Below are 13,509 nucleotides of genomic sequence, written 5' to 3'. Positions count from 1 at the left end.
TGGGACGTGCTGGAATTTGCCCTGATGTAATGCACGCACAATATTGCTGGCATTGTCCGATGTCACAAATCCACAGGAGAGTCCAATTGGGGTAAGCCATTCTGCGATGATGTTCCTCAGTTTCCATAAGAGGTTGTCAGCTGTGTGCCTCTTCTGGAAAGCGGTGATACAAAGCGTAGCCTGCCTAGGAACGAGTTGGCGTTTGCGAGATGCTGCTACTGGTGCCGCCGCTGCTGTTCTTGCTGCGGGAGGCAATACATCTACCCAGTGGGCTGTCACAGTCATATAGTCCTGAGTCTGCCCTGCTCCACTTGTCCACATGTCCGTGGTTAAGTGGAAATTGGGTACAACTGCATTTTTTAGGACACTGGTGACTCTTTTTCTGACGTCTGTGTACATTTTCGGTATCGCCTGTCTAGAGAAATGGAACCTAGATGGTATTTGGTACCGGGGACACAGTACCTCAATCAAGTCTCTAGTTGCCTCTGAATTAACGGTGGATACCAGAACCACGTTTCTCACCGCCCAGGCTGCCAAGGCCTGAGTTATCCGCTTTGCAGCAGGATGACTGCTGTGATATTTCATCTTCCTCGCAAAGGACTGTTGGACAGTCAATTGCTTACTGGAAGTAGTACAAGTGGTCTTCCGACTTCCCCTCTGGGATGACGATCGACTCCCAGGAGCAACAACAGCAGCAGCGCCAGCAGCAGTAGGCATTACACTCAAGGATGCATCGGAGGAATCCCAGGCAGGAGAGGACTCGTCATACTTTCCAGTGACATGGCCTGCAGGACTATTGGCTTTCCTGTGTAAGGTGGAAATTGACACTGAGGGAGTTGGTGGTGTGGTTTGCAGGAGCTTGGTTACAAGAGGAAGGGATTTAGTGGTCAGTGGACTGCTTCCGCTGTCATCCAAAGTTTTTGAACTTGTCACTGACTTATGATGAATGCGCTGCAGGTGACGTATAAGGGAGGATGTTCCGAGGTGGTTAACGTCCTTACCCCTACTTATTACAGCTTGACAAAGGCAACACACGGCTTGACACCTGTTGTCCGCATTTGTGTTGAAATAATTCCACACCGAAGAAGTGATTTTTTTTTTTGTATTTTGACCAGGCATGTCAATGGCCATATTCGTCCCACGGACAACAGGTGTCTCCCCGGGTGCCTGACTTAAACAAACCACCTCACCATCAGAATCCTCCTTGTCAATTTCCTCCCCAGCACCTGCAACATCCATATCCTCATCCTGGTGTACTTCAACAGTGACATCTTCAATTTGACTATCAGGAACTGGACTGCGGGTGCTCCTTCCAGCACTTGCAGGGGGCGTGCAAATGGTGGAAGGTGCAAGCTCTTCCCGTCCAGTGTTGGGAAGGTCAGGCATCGCAACCGACACAATTGGACTCTTCTTAAGGATTTGTGATTTAGAAGAACGCACAGTTCTTTGCTGTGCTTTTGCCAGCTTAAGTCTTTTCATTTTTCTAGCGAGAGGATGAGTGCTTCCATCCTCATGTGAAGCTGAACCACTAGCCATGAACATAGGCCAGGGCCTCAGCCGTTCCTTGCCACTCCGTGTCGTAAATTGCATATTGGCAAGTTTACGCTTCTCCTCAGACGCTTTCAATTTAGATTTTTGGGTCATTTTACTGAGCTTTTGTTTTTTTGATTTTACATGCTCTCTACTATGACATTGGGCATCGGCCTTGGCTGTTAGGTTCCTGGTGTTCAGAACAAGGGAGATGTTGCGTAGTGAGTCCTGAGCACCAGAACGTGATGCTGAAACAAGGTGCGGTGTGGAAATAGCCCCTAGCACCCTACCTCCGTTGTTTTACCCGTGTGGTCAGTTCACGCCTGCATGACTATGGTTTCTTGGGCCCATGGCAGCCGCGTTTGTAGGGCGGATTAGGTCTGCCCAACTCCGATGCCCCCGCAGGTCTTAAAGGGAGACAAAGCGTGAACTGAGACAGGGTAATAACAAGGGGACCTCTAACTGAAACAACCAAAGCCAGGGGCTACTGACTAGCCTAAAACTAAAATGTATGTGCGGCTTGCCGCCAAAGGAAAAGAACAACCAAAGGAAATGCTGTCCACACGCCGACACAATACTTTTGTGTACCGGCGGTGACAGCATAAGCAGAACCCTCTGCAAAACACCAGTAACTAAATATAACAAAGGAATACAGCGGCCTAGGCCGACAGACGCGGCAAAGCCGCTACTCACAGAACCGGTACAAATACTGGCAAACGGACAGGAACCCACAATGCTGCCGACACAGACTCTCAGAACTGGAGGACAGGCAGAATCCCAAACGACAGACCGGTGGACACCAAGAAGCCAGAAACTCGACCAGGCAAAGGCAAAGCCACAGGACTTCTGGACAGGAATGCTTCACGGCAGAACACGGAATCAGACACAGGAACTGACACAGGAACTGACACCGGAAGCAGCTAGACAGACACTGCTAGACAGAAGCTCAGGCACTGGCAGGGACTAGCTCAGAACTCAAGAAATTGGAACCCAGGAAATATCACCAGCGTCTGTGAATTGCACTGAGCCAGAATATAACAGAGAGTCTTAATTAATTATGTGGTGCAGCTGACCTGCTGCACAACTGAGAGGTGCAATCAACAGACAGGTGAGGCTGAACACATGGGAACAAGCTGCAATTACACAGACTCACCACCAGCAGCAAACAAGAGTATTCTTAAACCAGAGCAACGGGAAATCCTGGCCTGCAAGACAATTTATAAACATAGAATAGGAATGAACCACTACCTGTGGTTCATAACAGTACCCTCTCTTTAAGGGTGAGCTCCTAACACCCCATGACACCCACGGGGAACATAAACAGAAGTATAACATAAAATACATAACCAAAATGCAAAACAGGAATGAGCCACAGACGTGGCTCATAACATTGGCAGACGACGTTGATGGCATTTCATCGTCTCGGCCATGACTAGTGGCAGCAGCTTCAGCACGAGGTGGAAGTGGATCTTGATCTTTCCCTATTTTAACCTCCACATTTTTGTTCTCCATTTTTTAATGTGTGGAATTATATGCCAGTATCAATAGCAATGGCCTACTACTATATATACTGCGCACAACTGAAATGCACCACAGGTATGGATGGATAGTATACTTGACGACACAGAGGTAGGTACAGCAGTGGCCTACTGTACCGTACTGCTATATATATTATATACTGGTGGTCAGCAAACTGTGCAAAACTGAAATGCACCACAGGTATGGATGGATAGTATACTTGACGACACAGAGGTAGGTACAGCAGTGGCCTACTGTACCGTACTGCTATATATATTATATACTGGTGGTCAGCAAACTGTGCAAAACTGAAATGCACCACAGGTATGGATGGATAGTATACTTGACGACACAGAGGTAGGTACAGCAGTGGCCTACTGTACCGTACTGCTATATATATTATATACTGGTGGTCAGCAAACTGTGCAAAACTGAAATGCACCACAGGTATGGATGGATAGTATACTTGACGATACAGAGGTAGGTACAGCAGTGGCCTTCTGTACCGTACTCCTATATATTATATACTGGTGGTCAGCAAAATTATGCACTGTACTCCTACTATATACTACAATGCAGCACAGATATGGAGTGTTTTTCAGGCAGACAACGTATACTGGTGGTCACTGGTCAGCAAAACTCTGCACTGTACTCCTCCTATATAATATACTGGTGGTCCCCAGTGCCCACAATAAAGCAGTGTGAGCACAGATATATGCAGCACACTGAGCACAGATATGGAGTGTTTTTCAGGCAGACAACGTATACTGGTGGTCACTGTCAGCAAAACTCTGCACTGTACTCCTCCTATATAATACAGCTGCTCCCCAGTCCCCACAATTAAGCAGTGTGAGCACAGATATATGCAGCACACTGAGCACAGATAAGGAGCGTTTTTTTCAGGCAGACAACGTATATACTGGTGGTCACTGTCAGCAAAACTCTGCACTGTACTCCTCCTATATAATACAGCTGCTCCCCAGTCCCCACAATTAAGCAGTGTGAGCACAGATATATGCAGCACACTGAGCACAGATAAGGAGCGTTTTTTTCAGGCAGAGAACGGATAAAACTGGTGGTCACTGATCAGCAAAACTCTGCACTGTACTCCTCCTATATTATACAGCTGCTCCCCAGTCCTCCCCACAATTAAGCAATAAAGCACAATCAAGTTCAACAATAAACGGAGAGAACGCCAGCCACGTCCTTTCCCTAACATTTCCAATGCACGAGTGAAAATGGTGGCGACGTGCGGCTGCTTATATAAAATCCGAATCTCGCGAGAATCCGACAGCGGGATGATGACGTTCGGGCGCGCTCGGGTTAACCGAGCCATACGGGAGAATCCGAGTATGCCTCGGACCCGTGTAAAATGGGTGAAGTTCGGGGGGGTTCAGTTTCCGAGGAACCGAACCCGCTCATCACTATTAATAAGCCAGTTAAGGGGGCTCGCGACAGCCATCTTGAATTTTAAAAATTACACTGAGGCGGCATTTTTGAAATGGGAAGCTGCTCTCTGCTGCCGAACTCTGGAGAATGGCTGGCAGGGACTGGATCCTTTCGGATCCAGGTCTGCTGCCAACCACCCTTTCTCCGCCGGGTCCCGCCGCCACGATGCCCACTGCGTCGATCCGCCGCATGTGCCCACTGGCCAGCGGATCCACTGGATCTGCTGGTCCAATCACATCTGGGGGACTGACAGGGGCGTGCATTCAGGTGGGCTGAATGCACACCCCTGTCATTGAGGCACCTGTATAGGTGCCGTTTCCCCATACAATTTCAATGGGCTTTTACAACACCTGCACCAGGATGGTGCTATGGCAAAACAGTTACACACGCACTTAGTTTTCACCAAGAGATGTGGCTTGACAGTGGGCCTGATACACAGATGAACACAATGATGATGTTGTACGCTGTGGATTAATTTTTTGCAACTGTGCATGTATATAAGTTGCACTGCGCATGTGCCGTAATGGTCTTGCGATAGCGAACGCAGTGAGGATTTATTGAAAAAGTTAGTGACAGGCAGGGAGCGCTTGTGGGAGGTATCAGAGGAGTGGCAACTGAAATGCAGGAGTGATGTCACTCTCACCACTATGGAGGCATGGCCAGTGCTCTGTGAGCTGCTGGCATGCCCCCAGTTCTTCTGCCTCCGTGAATAAAAGCTGCGTGCGCATGCGCACAGCATCTATTCACCACTGCTCTACAGCAGAGCAGCGAGTGCAGGAGCCTCCCAACTGCCCCGCCCACCGCGGAACACTGTGGCCCACGGGTGGGACAGCAGGACAGTCCCAAAAAATCAGGACTGTCCCGTGAAAATCAGAACAGTTGGGAGGTATGCAGTTAGGAAGCTGATTGGCTGGTACTTTTTCTTTCTTTATCCGTCTCCACATTATCTCTTGTTAAGGCTTATTACATTTGGGCCCAACTTCCTAACTGCCATGTCACAGGCTGTGTTTGAAACATGACAGTTAGGAGCTGGCTGGCTGGTCATTTATCTCTTGTTAAGGCTTAATACATCCTGTTTAGTCTGGGAGAACGGGCATTCTCCGACTTATCATTGCGCTGTATTGAATAGCCCCAGGAGCTAATTCCCGGCGCTATTCAACTCTCTTCAAATTGAATCGAGCCCATTGCCTTCCTTTGTGAAAGCTAAATGTGAATCTTTATGTGCAGCATGAACTGGGTATATTTACACATAAAAGAGAATGATACGTCCAACTCTCAGGCACAAAGTCTTGCTATTGTCTCATTTATCATAAAGCAGGAAATGCTCTCCTCAGGCCACAGAGAGGAGATGGCAGATGTGTGGCTTGGGATATATTGATTGGTTAATGCATGGCCCAAACAGAAGCTTTAACTGCCCAATTTAGCATGGTGCTTATTTCACGTTAATGACTTCACTCTGCCCTACAACAGAATATTTTCAGGTCATGTACAATTGCTTTGAACATACAACTGCTTCATCTTGGGACAGCAAGGTGGGTTGATCAAATCACATTTAAGTAAAGTCACTGGTGTCCAAGAAAATCGATAACATATTGCTGAGTTTTAGCGGGTACTTTGTAAGTATATTGCACAATAATTTTTCCCCAAAAATCACCCTACAAAGTTCATTCAAACACCTCCTACCATTTCTTTTGTATTGAATATTTACATTTGAAGCAATTTATTAAAGTATGGGATCTTTTGTAATTTTGTATTAGTATGCAAAAACGTAAACATATCATCTGAATGAGTTGTCACACCTCCTCTCACACATACAGTATATACAGCATATCAGTACACACTCCGTCACACGGGATCCGGTCTGAAGATCGACAGTATCTAGGTCGACAATGTTTAGGTCGACCACTATAGGTCGACAGTCACTAGGTCAACATGGATGGAAGGTCGACAGGGTTTCTAGGTCGACATGTGCTAGGTCGACAGGTCTTAAGGTCGACATGAGTTTTTCACATTTTTTTTATTTTTTTATTTTTTCATACTTAACGATCCACGTGGACTACGATTGGAATGGTAATCTGTGCCGAGCGAAGCGGTAGCGGAGCAAAGGCACCATGCCCGAAGCATGGCGAGCGAAGCTAGTGCACTAATTTGGGATCCCGGTCACTCTACGAAGAAAACGACACCAAAAATGAAAAAATCCTCATGTCGACCTTTAGACCTGTCGACCTAGCACATGTCGACCTAGAAACCCTGTCGACCTTCCATCCATGTCGACCTAGTGACTGTCGACCTATAGTGGTCGACCTAAACATTGTCGACCTAGATACTGTCGATTTGATGAACCACACCCCCGTCACACATATACCGTGTATCAATACACACTCCTGTCACACATATACATCATATCAGTACACACTATTGTCACACATACACCACATATCAGTACACACTATTGTCACATACACAGCGTGTCAGTACACACTATTGTCATAAATATACCGCATATACAGTAAGTATACACTCCTGTCGCACATATACCGCATATCAGTTCACACTGTCACATACTGTACACAGCTTGTCAGCGCACATTCCTGTCACACATATACCACATATCACTACACACTCCTGTCGCTCATATACCGCATATCTGCACACACTCCTGTCACATACTGTATACAGCGTGTCAGTACACACTCTGGTCACACATATACTGCATATCAGTACATACTCCTGTTACATGTATACAGCTTATCAGTACACACTCCTGTCACACATATACAGCTTATCAGTACATGCTCCTGTCACACATATACAGCATGTCAGTACACTCCTGTCTCACTTAAACAGCATGTCAGTACACACTATTGTCAATAAATATACCGAATATAAGTACACACTCCTGTCGTACATATACCGCATATCAGTACACACTCCTGTCACATACCGTATACAGCGTGTCAGTACACACTCCTATCACACATATACCACATATCACTACACACTCCTGTCGCTCATATTCCATATATCACTACACACTCCTGTCACATACTGTATGCAACGTGTCAGTACACACTCTTGTCACACATATACCACATATCAGTACACACTCCTGTCACACATATACAGCTTATCATCAGTACACACTCCTGTCACACACATGCAGTGTCAGTACACACTCCTGTCACACATATACAGCTTATCAGTACATGCTCCTGTCACACATATACAGCTTATCAGTACACACTCCTGTCACATATACAGCGTGTCAATACACATTCCTGTCACACATATACCACATATCAGTACACGGGATCCGGACTGAAAGTCGACAGTAACTAGGTCGACAATGTCTAGGTCGACCACTATTGGTCGACAGTAACTAGGTCGACAGGGTGTCTAGGTCGACAGGGTCTTTAGGTCGACATGTTCTAGGTCGACAGGTCAAAAGGACGACATGAGTTTTTCACCCTTTTTTTTCTTCTTTTTTTGAACCTTTTCATACTTAACGATCCACGTGGACTACGATTGGAACTGTAATCTGTGCCGAGCGAAGCGGTAGCGGAGCGAAGGCACCATGCCCGAAGCATGGCGAGCGAAGCGAGCCATGCGAGGGGACGCGGTGCACTAATTGGGGTTCCCGGTCACTCTACGAAGAAAACGACACCAAAATAACATGAAAAACTCATGTCGACCTTTTGACCTGTCGACCTAGAACATGTCGACCTAAAGACCCTGTCGACCTAGACAACCTGTCGACCAATAGTGGTCAACCTAGACATTGTTGACCTAGTTACTGTCGACTTTCAATACAACACCCTCAGTACACACTCCTGTCACACATATACAGCATGCCAGTACACATTCCTCTCATTTACTGGGCGGGATCTACCAAGCAACTGCGGTACATCCCGCCACTTACCGCAATGATACTACTCAATGGCCCTCATTCCAAGTTGTTCGCTCGCTAGCTGCTTTTAGCAGCAGTGCACACGCTAAGCCGCCGCCCTCTGGGAGTGTATCTTAGCATGGCAGAATTGCGAACGAGAGATTAGCAGATTTGCGAATAGAAATTTCTTAGCAGTTTCTGAGTAGCTCCAGACTTACTCTGCCATTGCGATCAGTTCAGTCAGTTTCGTTCCTGGTTTGACGTCACAAACACACCCAGCGTTCGCCCAGACACTCCCCCGTTTCTTCAGACACTCCCGCGTTTTTCCCAGAAACGCCAGCATTTTTTTCGCACACTCCCATAAAACGGCCAGTTTCCGCCCAGAAACACCCACTTCCTGTCAATCACACTCCGATCACCAGAACGATGAAAAATCCTCGTTATGCCGTGAGTAAAATACCTAACTTTTGAGTAAAATAACTAAGCGCATGCGCTCTGCGAACCTTGCGCATGCGCAGTAAGCGACTAATCGCAATAAAGCGAAACTCGGCAACGAGCAAACAACTCGGAATGAGGGCCAATGTACTCAATTATGCGATTACTTAGTATTGCAAAGGACATCTCTTCCAATAAGAGCTGTCATTTGCAAACAGCAGTGGTCCCCGAACTTCCAGGTTTATGAGCCGGGAGTCCATCTGCGCATGTGCAGAGGCACGCAGCTGCCACAGGGGGCCGCTTGGGCTGGAGGGATCCCGAAAACTGTGTTTTTACCACATTTTGCCTTTAGTACATTCCACGAACTGTGACTACAGTGGACTCCTATCACATTAAATTGTTGGTCTCTCCATGGAGCAATTCAATTGTTGCTCTATTCGGGTGCACATACAGCCGGGGAGACACATTTCAGCTCGCAGCCTCCTGAGGTGCTAGCTGAAATGTGCCTAAACTCTGTGGTTTAGATACCAACCTGTAGTTAGAAGCAGCTATGGCTGCGCATATGGGCCATGGGCCTAATTCAGACCTGATCACAGCCGCAAATTTGTTAGCTAATGGGCAAAACTATGTGCACTGTAGGAGGGGGCAGACATAACATGTGCAGAGAGAGTTAGATTTGGGTGGGTTATATTGTTTCTGTGCAGGGTAAATACTGGCTGCTTTACAGTATTTCTACGCTGCAATTTAGATTTCAGTTTGAACACACCCCACCCAAATCTAACTCTCTCTGCACATGTTATATCTGCCCCACCTGCAGTGCACATGTTATATCTGCCCCCCCCCCCCCCCCTGCAGTGAACATGGTTATGCCCATTAGCTAACAAATTTGCTGCTGCGATCAGATCTGAATTAGGCCCAATGCGCGCTCAATGGGAGAAACAATTGAATAACCCTGGTGGGCCCCCACAAAGCAATTGAATCGGCCCCTATGAGTCTGATTCTGAGATGGACGCTGCTCTGATCACTTTTGAGGTTTTTGCTGTAGTCAAGTATGTGACTTAAAGCTAATACTAGTATTAGCTGTTCCCGTGGTGTACAACTGTTCGTCTGAATATGCAAGGACTAAGATTCCCGCTTTGAACGCACTGAGATGCTGTAATACCGCTTGGTGCATCTTTAGTTGCAACCATTGATCGCATTATCAAAACTTGTACCAGTCCCATACTAGGTGTAGATTGATTCTCCATCAGAGTATGGCCTCCAATGTGAGTGATTGCATCCAGTTCAGTAATATGCTTGTGACACACCCATAACACACCCCATAAGACAGACCCTGTTTGTGCCTCTGAACAGCCACCTCCCAGTCACTGCCCAGGAATGAACAGCACATTTCCAATTCATTTCTGGTATCTTGAATCTCAATCGTAATTGTGAGAACCGTGCTGAATACGTTTTTAGGGAATTTCGTATGCGCAGTAACAAATAAATCGCTCAATTCTGTGAATATCGACATTAGGCGCAATTCAGAAACCAGCCATATATCAGTACACACATCTCTAACACATCTACTTTATTTCCAATTCTTACACTAGCACAGTGTATCGGTACACACTTGTCTTTCATATATACCCAGTATATCAGTATATACCTATCACAACTGCAAAGTATACACACACTGCTACTGTAACAACATACAAAGTATTTTAGCTATTACAGTAGCTAAAAACATACATCATTTCAGTATATACTCCGTTCACGCGTTCACAGAAAATACGTACAACCACAACATCAACAGTTAAACAATTACTCTTCAATATGTGTACTATGTAGGCACACACGTCTCTTATATATACACAGTATATCTGCAAGTATATTTCATCCAGCAGATCCATGCAATCACACAGTACAGTAGATCTTTATACTCAGCGCACACACACACACACACACACACACACACACACACTATAAATATATACAAATATGTAACATTTATGTCTGTATATCAGTACATAGATTTCTAAAGTATATACAGATGACGAATATAACAGAGTTCCTCTCAAATACAGGGCAACAGAGAACACACCACTCACACATATAAAGTATTTTAATAAATACATGTCACACAAATATAATACATGCAAAGTAAACCAGGACACATACTTTCCACATGTAAACAGTTTTGTCAATAAACATCTAAACAAATCGAGTGTAAAAGTCTTCATACAGTTTACACAGAGTATATACACAAACTGTGTATCATTTAATAAATCATATTACTATAACACGCACATTTGCATGTAACATGTAGTTCTTAAATCCTGCACACATTATAAAATGCACAATTTATTCCAAGTTCCTCACAGAAAAACAAATGTTATCTATAGACATTCATTTTACATATAGCAAAAACATAAAGAAAATACAAATATACATAGCACTCATAGAATTCCCAAACTAGCAATTCATGTAGACTGTTGTCATGACAGGATTATATATACGTATATAACATACATTTTATGAATGTATATTTCTATAACAGAATATTAGAATATTCAATTATCACAGTCCATGTAACCCTTTTATTGTAAACAGCTTATGAGTAGACACATCTCACCTATGCAAAGTCACGCACATACCCACATTTATTAGAACACGTGACCTATACGTATAGACACGATATCAGCATTTCTCATTTAAATCAAAGGTAAATACATCCCATAACGAAGCAGTATATTAAACAATAGGTTCCTCCTACAAAAGGCATAAGATACCTCAGCTATATTTAAAATACACAAGGACACAAACATTCAAAAGAGCACAGTATTTTGTAAGTAATAATAATAATAATAATAATAACCAATGTACATTAGTAAACTACACACATATATATTTTATATGCCTGTTACAGAACAGGCAACTCTCAAAGTCAACAAGCAAGAAATCCATACCTTTATATCTACAAAGATGCACATTCTCCTTGTGCACTATAAGTCAGTATATATATATATATATATATATATATATAATCATTCCCCTCTTATCAAATAATATATATATATATATATATATATATATATATATATGTATAGCATCATTCCCCTCTTATCGAATACACAATTGCTACATCCACAGTTGCTACATCCACAGAACATAGCATGACATACACTTCGCACAGGTGCATTCCATATATATACGGTAATCATTATACAAATACAGTGCAACAAACTAGACAGCTGTATACCCATGTTCTTCACGTGCACCCAGCACATCAAGCGATCAATCAGACATATCTGTCCTCACCACTCAATTACAGTATACATATATACACAGGTAATGCAATAGCTCAGAGGAACACATACCGGGACTGAGCTGCTTGTTGTGACTCAGAGATTAGGTGACAGCCTAAGACATTCCTTGGGGGCAGAGGATGCCCCATACTCTCACCCAGAGACCTGTCCGTACCTTCCTGCCCGGCCGTGGTCTGCGCTCTGCCAGCTGGCTGTATGGCTGCATTGTTCCCTGCGAGAGCACCGGGCTGTATTACACCTACAGCAATTGCGCCACCTGCCGTCAGCCCAGTGACATTGCAGGCTCCAGATCACAGCTATAAGCAACGAGAGTTTTAACTATTTGAAAGCCAAGCCGAAAAACTAAAACAAAAAGACAGAAATATACTGGATCCCAGAGGGTATATTTACTAAAGTGCAGGTTTATGGAAGTGGAGATGTTGCCCTTAGTAACCAATCAGATTCTACTTATTATTTATCTAGTACATTTTTGAAGGTAATAGCTAAAATCTGATTGGTTGCTATGGGCAACATCTCTTCTTCTATTAACCGGCACTTATAAATATACCCCCAAGCGATATTTATGCTGCAATAATTCATGTGTATAAGCAGAGTTACCACTCAATAGCCACAAATAACATTTTCTACATTGGAAAACGTGCAAATGAAATGAGTATAGCTAAAAGGGTTAGAGAAACACAGGCACTACCTCACTTACAGGGATATCAGTGGACAGATTTTCCCCATCATTTCTCTACTCCGTTACCCCAACCTCAGACCACATCTGCCCTTGCTGTGCCTATAGGAGTAGTACATCACGCTGACAAGCCAGAGCTTTGGATGTGGGTATAAATAACATATCTCTCTCGTTGCTAATGTGCAGCATAAGGTGTGAAGGAGAGGTGAGATACGCACACATCCACAGCATCCATAAAATAGAGCTCATTAGCATTTCCTCCCATTTCCCCGCTGACGCGAGCAGCAGCGTGTGTGTGTGTGTGTGTGTGTGTGTGTGTGTGTGATGAGCAGCAGCAGAAGAGGGGATACATTTAGGGGGTCATTCTGACCCGATCGCACGCTGCAGTTGTTCGCAGCGATCGGGTCGGAACTGTGCATGCACCGCATGTTCATTACCAAGCGATCGCCTCTGCCTGATTGACAGGCAGAGGCGGTCGCTGGGCGGGATGGGGCGAATGGCTGCCATTTTCAGGGTGCGGTCCGGCCAACGCAGGCGTGGCCATACCGTGCGGGCCGCAGCGGCTGCGTGGCGTCACACGAAGCTGCTGCGACCCGGGGCAGCAACGAGTAACTCCTGGCCAGCCGTAGGAGCTGCGCTGGCTGGGAGTTACTCTTCAAGTACAAAAGCATCGCCGCTGTGCGTGCTTTTGTACTTGTGCAGGGGGG

At 45.1% G+C, this 13,509-nt stretch overlaps 1 protein-coding gene across 1 annotated transcript in view; it reads right to left on the bottom strand.

Moving 5' to 3' along the window:
* MGAT5B (alpha-1,6-mannosylglycoprotein 6-beta-N-acetylglucosaminyltransferase B) overlaps window positions 1-12,359 on the bottom strand; it is a 184,368-nt gene extending 172,009 nt beyond the window's left edge. The window contains exon 1 of the mRNA XM_063960440.1: window positions 12,178-12,359. The gene's annotated coding sequence lies outside the window, so the exon portion shown is untranslated. The remainder of the gene's footprint in view (window positions 1-12,177) is intronic.
* Window positions 12,360-13,509: the final 1,150 nt, after the last annotated feature.

The sequence above is a fragment of the Pseudophryne corroboree genome, chromosome 3, assembly GCF_028390025.1.
Source record: "Pseudophryne corroboree isolate aPseCor3 chromosome 3, aPseCor3.hap2, whole genome shotgun sequence".
In the NCBI taxonomy this organism is placed as follows: domain Eukaryota; kingdom Metazoa; phylum Chordata; class Amphibia; order Anura; family Myobatrachidae; genus Pseudophryne; species Pseudophryne corroboree.
Note: the sequence above shows the minus strand (reverse complement) of the source record. Positions and strands in the feature narration are given on the sequence as shown.